This window comes from Garra rufa, chromosome 15, assembly GCF_049309525.1.
Source record: "Garra rufa chromosome 15, GarRuf1.0, whole genome shotgun sequence".
Lineage (NCBI taxonomy): Eukaryota > Metazoa > Chordata > Actinopteri > Cypriniformes > Cyprinidae > Garra > Garra rufa.
In genome coordinates, this window is record NC_133375.1 from 12,218,219 (window position 1) to 12,225,116 (window position 6,898).

A 6,898-nucleotide genomic window follows, 5' to 3' on the forward strand; every position below is an offset into this window, starting at 1 on the left:
GTAACCAGATAGGCGGTAAGCTTTATCCCCATGTTTTAAATGTGCAGTGGTGTGAATGCACATTGTGTGTGTGTGTGTGTGTGTGTGTGTGTGTGTGTGTGTGTGTGTGTGTGTGTGTGTGTGTACCTGGTATTCATCACGTTGTGGGGACCAAATGTCCCCACAAGGATAGTAATACCAGTAGATTTTGACCTTGTGGGGACATTTCTTACGTCCCCATGAGGAAACAGGTTTATAAATCATGCACAATGAGTTTTTTTGAGTAAGTAAAAGTGTGCACAATCTCCTGTGAGGGCTAGGTTTAGGTGTAGGGTAGGTGTAGGGCGATAGAAAGTACGGTTTGTACAGTATGAAAACCATTACGCCTATGGAATGTCCCCATAAAACATGTAAACCCAACATGTGTGTGTGTGTGTGTGTGTGTGTGTGTGTGTGTGTGTGTGTGTGTGTGTGTGTGTGTGTGTGTGTGTGTGTGTGTGTGTGTGTGTGTGATTGAGTATTTATGTGTTTCATTCTTCTCTAATCCTGCTCATTATCCATTGCTGCCTCTCATCACCTTTATCTCCTACCTCTGTTTTTCCTTCTCTTCTTGTTTTTCCTTCCCATGTTTTCCCGCCCGTTTCCTCCTCTCTCTCTGATTCCCACCATCACCACCTCTTCCTGATCCACAGCCCAAGGGCTCCACATAAATGCTGGTTATACAAATAATGATTAAAGAAGGCACTTCCTGTTAATTCAGATATGTGTTGCTTAGCAATATCAGAAGAGGGAAAACAGCAGCACCAGCTTGTCTTTTGGTTCTCAAGACCTTTACCACTCAAAGTCTGTTTGGGGTCTGAAAGAGCTCAAGGCTGTTTTAAGAGCTTGGAAATTGTATCAGGTTGATATAACTATCAATACAAAACATCCTATTAAAAATGACGATTCACATTAAAATGATGAATTACAGGGTTAAAGCTTGAAGAATGTTGGTAACTGAATAGTTTTGATTCCTATTGACTTCCATTGTCTATACGAAAATATTAAATATACTTCATAACATCTTCTTTTGGCTGAGGGATAGTTCACCCATTTTTGGGTTGAACTTGAAGGGGGAAAAAGATTAATTTCCAAATTGTTATAGCACTATTGTTTATACATGTATATAAGTGGAGTCTTTTCAACTCCAAAAACAGAAACATTGAAGTTAATCTTAACAGAACATCTTTGTGTGTGCTGGGATACATGTGGGCGTTTGTGATTTTAACCTTGCAGTGCACATAAATTTGGACCAAAGACAACATTATGTTTTATTAAACCCTATATTTGGGCCTATATTATCAGCAAAACCTTCTATAACAACAACTCTAAGTGTTATTTATGTTGAAGGAGACCCCACACAAAAACACACACAGCATCTTACATTATCCTGAGTCCGGAGCGCTTCCTGCTTTGCTTGCTGCTTTATCCATTCAGGGGACGAAGGGCAAGGACGAGAGGCGAGGTCAGAGGTCACTAAGTCCTCAGTGCGAGTAGGGAAACACCTTGCAAACCCTCTTTGTTCCTGATTCAGATTTAGAGAGAGCAAGGGAGAAAGAGCAAAAGTTAATGAAGTAGAATGGTTTATAGATTATACGGTTAAAATAATATGATATAGGACACTTCCAGATGACAATTTATGTTGTTTCACAGCTCAAGAGACTCAATTTAGTTGTTGATTAAGATTTATTTAGCTTATTTTGACATTTTTTTTACATTAATGATTTTGTTGGTGTATAAGATGGTGTTGGTGTATAATGCTCCCAATAGAAATAAAAAAAATTGCTAAGCAATATTGTTAAGCAACATTACACAAGAAGTTTTTTCCAGATATCAACAGGATTGCAAATCATATTTAATATTGATTTTATATAACAATTAGTCTAATAAACTATAAAATAATCAAGTTCAATAAAAAATAAATTTGGTGTGAGTTATATTTTAAACACAATATTCGAAAAATAATCAGTTTTGTATAGAATTCCGTCTTCACCACTGAATAAAAAAAATATATATATTTGTTCTCAGAATTACATGATATAAACTCGCAATTCTGACTTTTTTTCAGAATTCTGTGATACAAACTTACAATTCTGACATTTTTTCTTAAAACTCCATTATACAAACTCACAATATTGACTTTTTTTGTAGAACTGTGTGATAAAAACACAGATTCTGACTTTTTTTTCCTAGAATTAAAAAATATTAACTCACAATTTGGACTTTTTTTTTAATTGGGTGATACAAATCACAATTCAGACTTTTTTTTCTTGGAATTGTGAAATACAAACTCCCAGTTTTAATTTCAAAGGTCAGGATTTCAAGATATATACTTGCAATTCTGACTTTTTTTCTCAAAGTTGCATGATAAAAACTCAATTCTGACTTTTTTTTAATTGCGTGATACAAACTCACAATTCAAACTGTTTTCGTAGAGCTGTGTGATAAAAACTCACAATTCTGGACTTTTTTCTTCGAATTGTGAGATATAAACTCACAAATTAAAAAGAGTTCAAAAGTCAGAATTGCGAGTTGTTCTGAGAAATTCAGAGGAAATATCAGTCTTTATTCCCCCTCTGAATTGGTCATTATAACACGCAGTTTATATCTCACAACTCTGAGAAAAAAATATTCTGAATTGTGAGATACAAATTAATTGCAAGTTATAAAGTCAGAATTGTGAGATACAAATTGCAGTTGCATGTTTATACCCCACAGTTCTGACTTTATAACTCGCAATTTTGAGTTTACATCTCACAATTCTGAAAAAATAAAAAATAAAATCAGAATTGTGAGATGTAAATTTGCAATTCCAAGGGGGGAAAAACTGAATTGTTAGATAAAAAGTAGCAATTACCTATTTTAATTCTTTATTCAGTGACGAAAGCTGGCTTTCATAGTTTTGGCTCTATTTTGCCAACAAAAATATTTCAAAACAAAAAGAGCTGTGCATCTCTAAGCCACACACTGGCATTTCGTTAATGAATGAATTTGTTTTTTGCACAAATTGGTTGAGTAACACTTTCTTTGTTCCCGAATGAATCACCATTTGAATGAATTGGTTGAGTGAATGATTAAATGGCTTACTAATTAACAGACATTGGCTACCAACTACCAGCAGTTTCAGTATTATGTTAAAAAATTACAGTATCACAACATTATTTATGCAATTGTAATTTCAGAGTAAATGCATTCATGCCACCTTCCATCTGCATTAAAAATGAATTTAAATATATCTAAATGTGACTTCAGATGCAGCTTCTGTGCCACTTCTGCAGTGCAAAGATTAATTTTGTTGATACTGAATTTGATGAGATAATGCACGCATTTAAAGGCATGGACTGTTTTAACAAACTACGTTTATGTGTCTTGACCGTGGTAGTTCCCGTTCTGTCTATGGAGGGACAGAAAGGTCTCAGATTTAATAAAAAATATCTTAAATTGTGTTCCGAAGATAAAAGATGGCCTTACAGATTTAGAATGACATGTGGGTGAGTAATTAATAACAGAATTTGTCATCTTTTTTGGTGAACTATCCATTTAATAAAATGTGCACTCATAAAGGTAAAAACAAATTAATAATTAAAAAATACCATAAGGGGCAAAATCTCCTCTTAAAGGAAAATTTCATTTGTCTGTGTATTTAAGTGTGTATTTGTACATGTCCTATCCAGCCTTTCTCAAAGAACATATGTATAAGGGTGTAATTTTCACTACCACCCTGCTGCACCCTGCTATACTGTACAATCCCATATACAGTAGAAACAGGAAGCAGCCATCTTCGTTTCCCTGATGCAATAGCTTCCTCTATAACAATGATCTAATCTGATCCAGTGCTCCACATTCACAGGTATGTCTATATTGTGTGCGACCACTTGCGGACAAGTCTGTCAGCTCTGTCCATGTGTTCATGCACCAGCATGTGTGTCTGTTTAAGATGAGCTATTTATGAGCCACATAATTTATGGATGATTCTCAGGAAATAGTGCCATTTGTGTCTTATGTGTGTCCCTATTTCCTACTCCTGATATATTTAGCAGGTCACTGAGGACAGGATATTTTAAACCAATATGGTGTGTAACAATGAATATTTCAGGTGTCCTTGTTACAGTGTGATTACATAAAAAGTACTGAGTAATAATAATTAAAAAAGAAGTTCACTTCCAGAAGAAAAAAATTTCTCTCCATATAGTGGACTTCTTATGGTGCGCATCAGTTTGAACTTCCAAAATGCAGTTTAAATGCAGCTTCAAATTACTCTAAACAATTCCAGCCGAGGAAGAAGGGTCTTATCTAATGAAACGATTGGTTATTTCCCCCAAAAAAAAGGTCAGTTTATATACTTTTTATAATTAAATGCTCATCTTGTCTAGCTCTGCGTGTATTCTGTGTATTCCGGTTCAAGACAGTTAGGGTATGTCGAAAAACTCCCATCTCATTTTCTCATCCAACTTCAAAAGCATCCTACATTGCTGCAGAAGTACCAACTTTTGTTTTACAAAGTGAACGTGCAAAGAAGATCAAATGCCCTTTACAAAAAAAGGTAAAAGAGCGCTGTAATTTTGAAGTTGGAGGAGAAAATGAGATGGGAGTTTTTCGACATACCCTAACTGTCTTGAACCGGAATACACAGAGTACACGCAGAGCTATAGACAAGATAAGCATTTGAGGTTAAAAAGTATATAAATTGTAATTTTTTTTAGAAAATAACCTATCATTTTGCTAAATAAGACCCTTCTTCCTCAGCTGGGATCATTTAGATCCCTTTGAAGCTGCATTTAAACTGCATTTTGGAAGTTCAATCTCAGGGGCACCATAGAAGTCCATTATATGGAGAGAAATCCTGAAATGTTTTCCTCAAATAAAAAACACAATTTCTTAGTAAGAAAGACATTAAAATCTTGGATGACAAGTAAATTATTTGTAAAATTTTGTTCCAGAAGTGAACTTCTCCTTTAACAACATGTTGCTTTTTGTTTGTTTTCAATTATAATGCTTAAATTATGGCAAGGCACTGAAGAACTGATTACATTTACAATATTACTGTTACTTTTTGAGGTTGTAACCACATTTTTGGGTTTTGGATTCAATAATATTTGTTGAGAGTCAATATGAAATGACAAAATTTGTAGAATAAAGTCAGGAAATGTTGAAAGTTACATTCAAACTCTCGTGTAAACTCCAGTAAATGGCTTTGGCTACACTGATTTGTCCGTATGAAGTCCATATGACGCTTTCATTATGGCCTGAGATTTAAGAGCGAGAAACCACTAAAAGAAACACCATTTTAAAAGTCCCTTGGCTATGTCCAGGTGAGCATGTGTGTTATCAGACTCATCAGCGAGGGCAGTCTCAGGGTAAAGAGTCAAAGAGTCAGGCGGCTGCCTGCAGGCGCCATATTTCAAACATGCCTTCAATAATGAGCTGGGCTGCACCGACCCAGAGCTATAGAACGGCAACTCACTTAAGAGGAGATGAAAAAAACATTAATTGACAGAACAAGTTGTTCGATATCCTCCACTATGTGATTACTGAGTACACATGGGGGAGAGGAAGGGGTGAACAGACACATGTTTTGAGGGATTTCAAAGACTCTCAGGACTGTCTACATCAAATCAGAAGTGAATGCTAACCTGCTAAGCTAAAAGGCAAAGAAACACACATGATTGCCTGTTAAATCTCAATGAATCAGCTCACAGGCCTAAGTCAACAGAAAGCTGGTGATCTAAGTGTGTGTGTGTGTGTGTGTGTGTGTGCAAGGACAGAAGTGAGGTGTTGAGTGGCACATGGGTGTGATATCGTCTGAGGAGCTTTCTTGGTGTTTAGCATACCCATATGAACACTTGGGATGTTGCCTTTACAACAGAGAGATCCAAACAACCAATACACAACATAATATCCACTACAGCCTCTTAAAACTCACTGTCCTTTCTCTACATTGCCTGAAGTGCATCTGGTGACACACAAGAGCACAGAAACATACACACTTTGTGTGATTTGTAGAGTTTGAAGTTTGAAGTTGACGTGTTAGGAGCCTGACAGCTGTATACTTCAAACAATCCCCAAATAACAGCTCACGCCCTGCTTGTAGCTTCACCTTTGCTGGCTTCAGCCAAGTTAGACTGTTTGGACTGTGTGTGCGTGTGTGTGTTTAAATGAAAACATCGCAACACGTGGAATGGAGGACCGCTCTAACCTGGTATTTAGCAGCAGCAGTCTGGTCAACTGGACAGGGCAAAAAACAACACAGCTGCTATGAGGTCTCACACATACACAAAAAAGTTGCTATTTCTTGTGTGGTCTTACTCTTTGCAGCTGATAGAAAAATAAAAACTCACAAAAATGGTCATGACTGCTGGACAACTTATATTCAGTTTAACTGCATTTTTGCTAGAACAACAATAAATATATATCTGCATTGCTGTTCAAAAGTTTTATTCAGCAAGGATGCATTAAATTTTCTATTCATCAAAAATCCTAAACAAAAATGTTTAGCAGCACGAGCATTTTCAACATTGAAGCAGCAAATCGGCATATTAGAATAATTTCTGAAGAATCATGTGACACTGAACACTGGAGTAATGATGCTGAAAATTCAGCTTTGTATCACAGGAATAAATTACATTTTATGTAACACATTTTATTATAAAAATTTAAATTGTAATTAAATGTCAAAATATTACTGTTTGTACTGTATTTTTTAACAAACAAAAAAATGCAGTCTCAGTAAAAATTTAAAAAGTTTTTAAAAATCTAACTTTATCTTTTGGAAGCTTGTTTCCACCACGGGATAAAAAAGTCTGACTTTTATTCTTGCAATTCTGAAAAAAAAAAGGATTTTGAGACATAACGTCATAATTGTAAGAAAAAAAGTGTGATA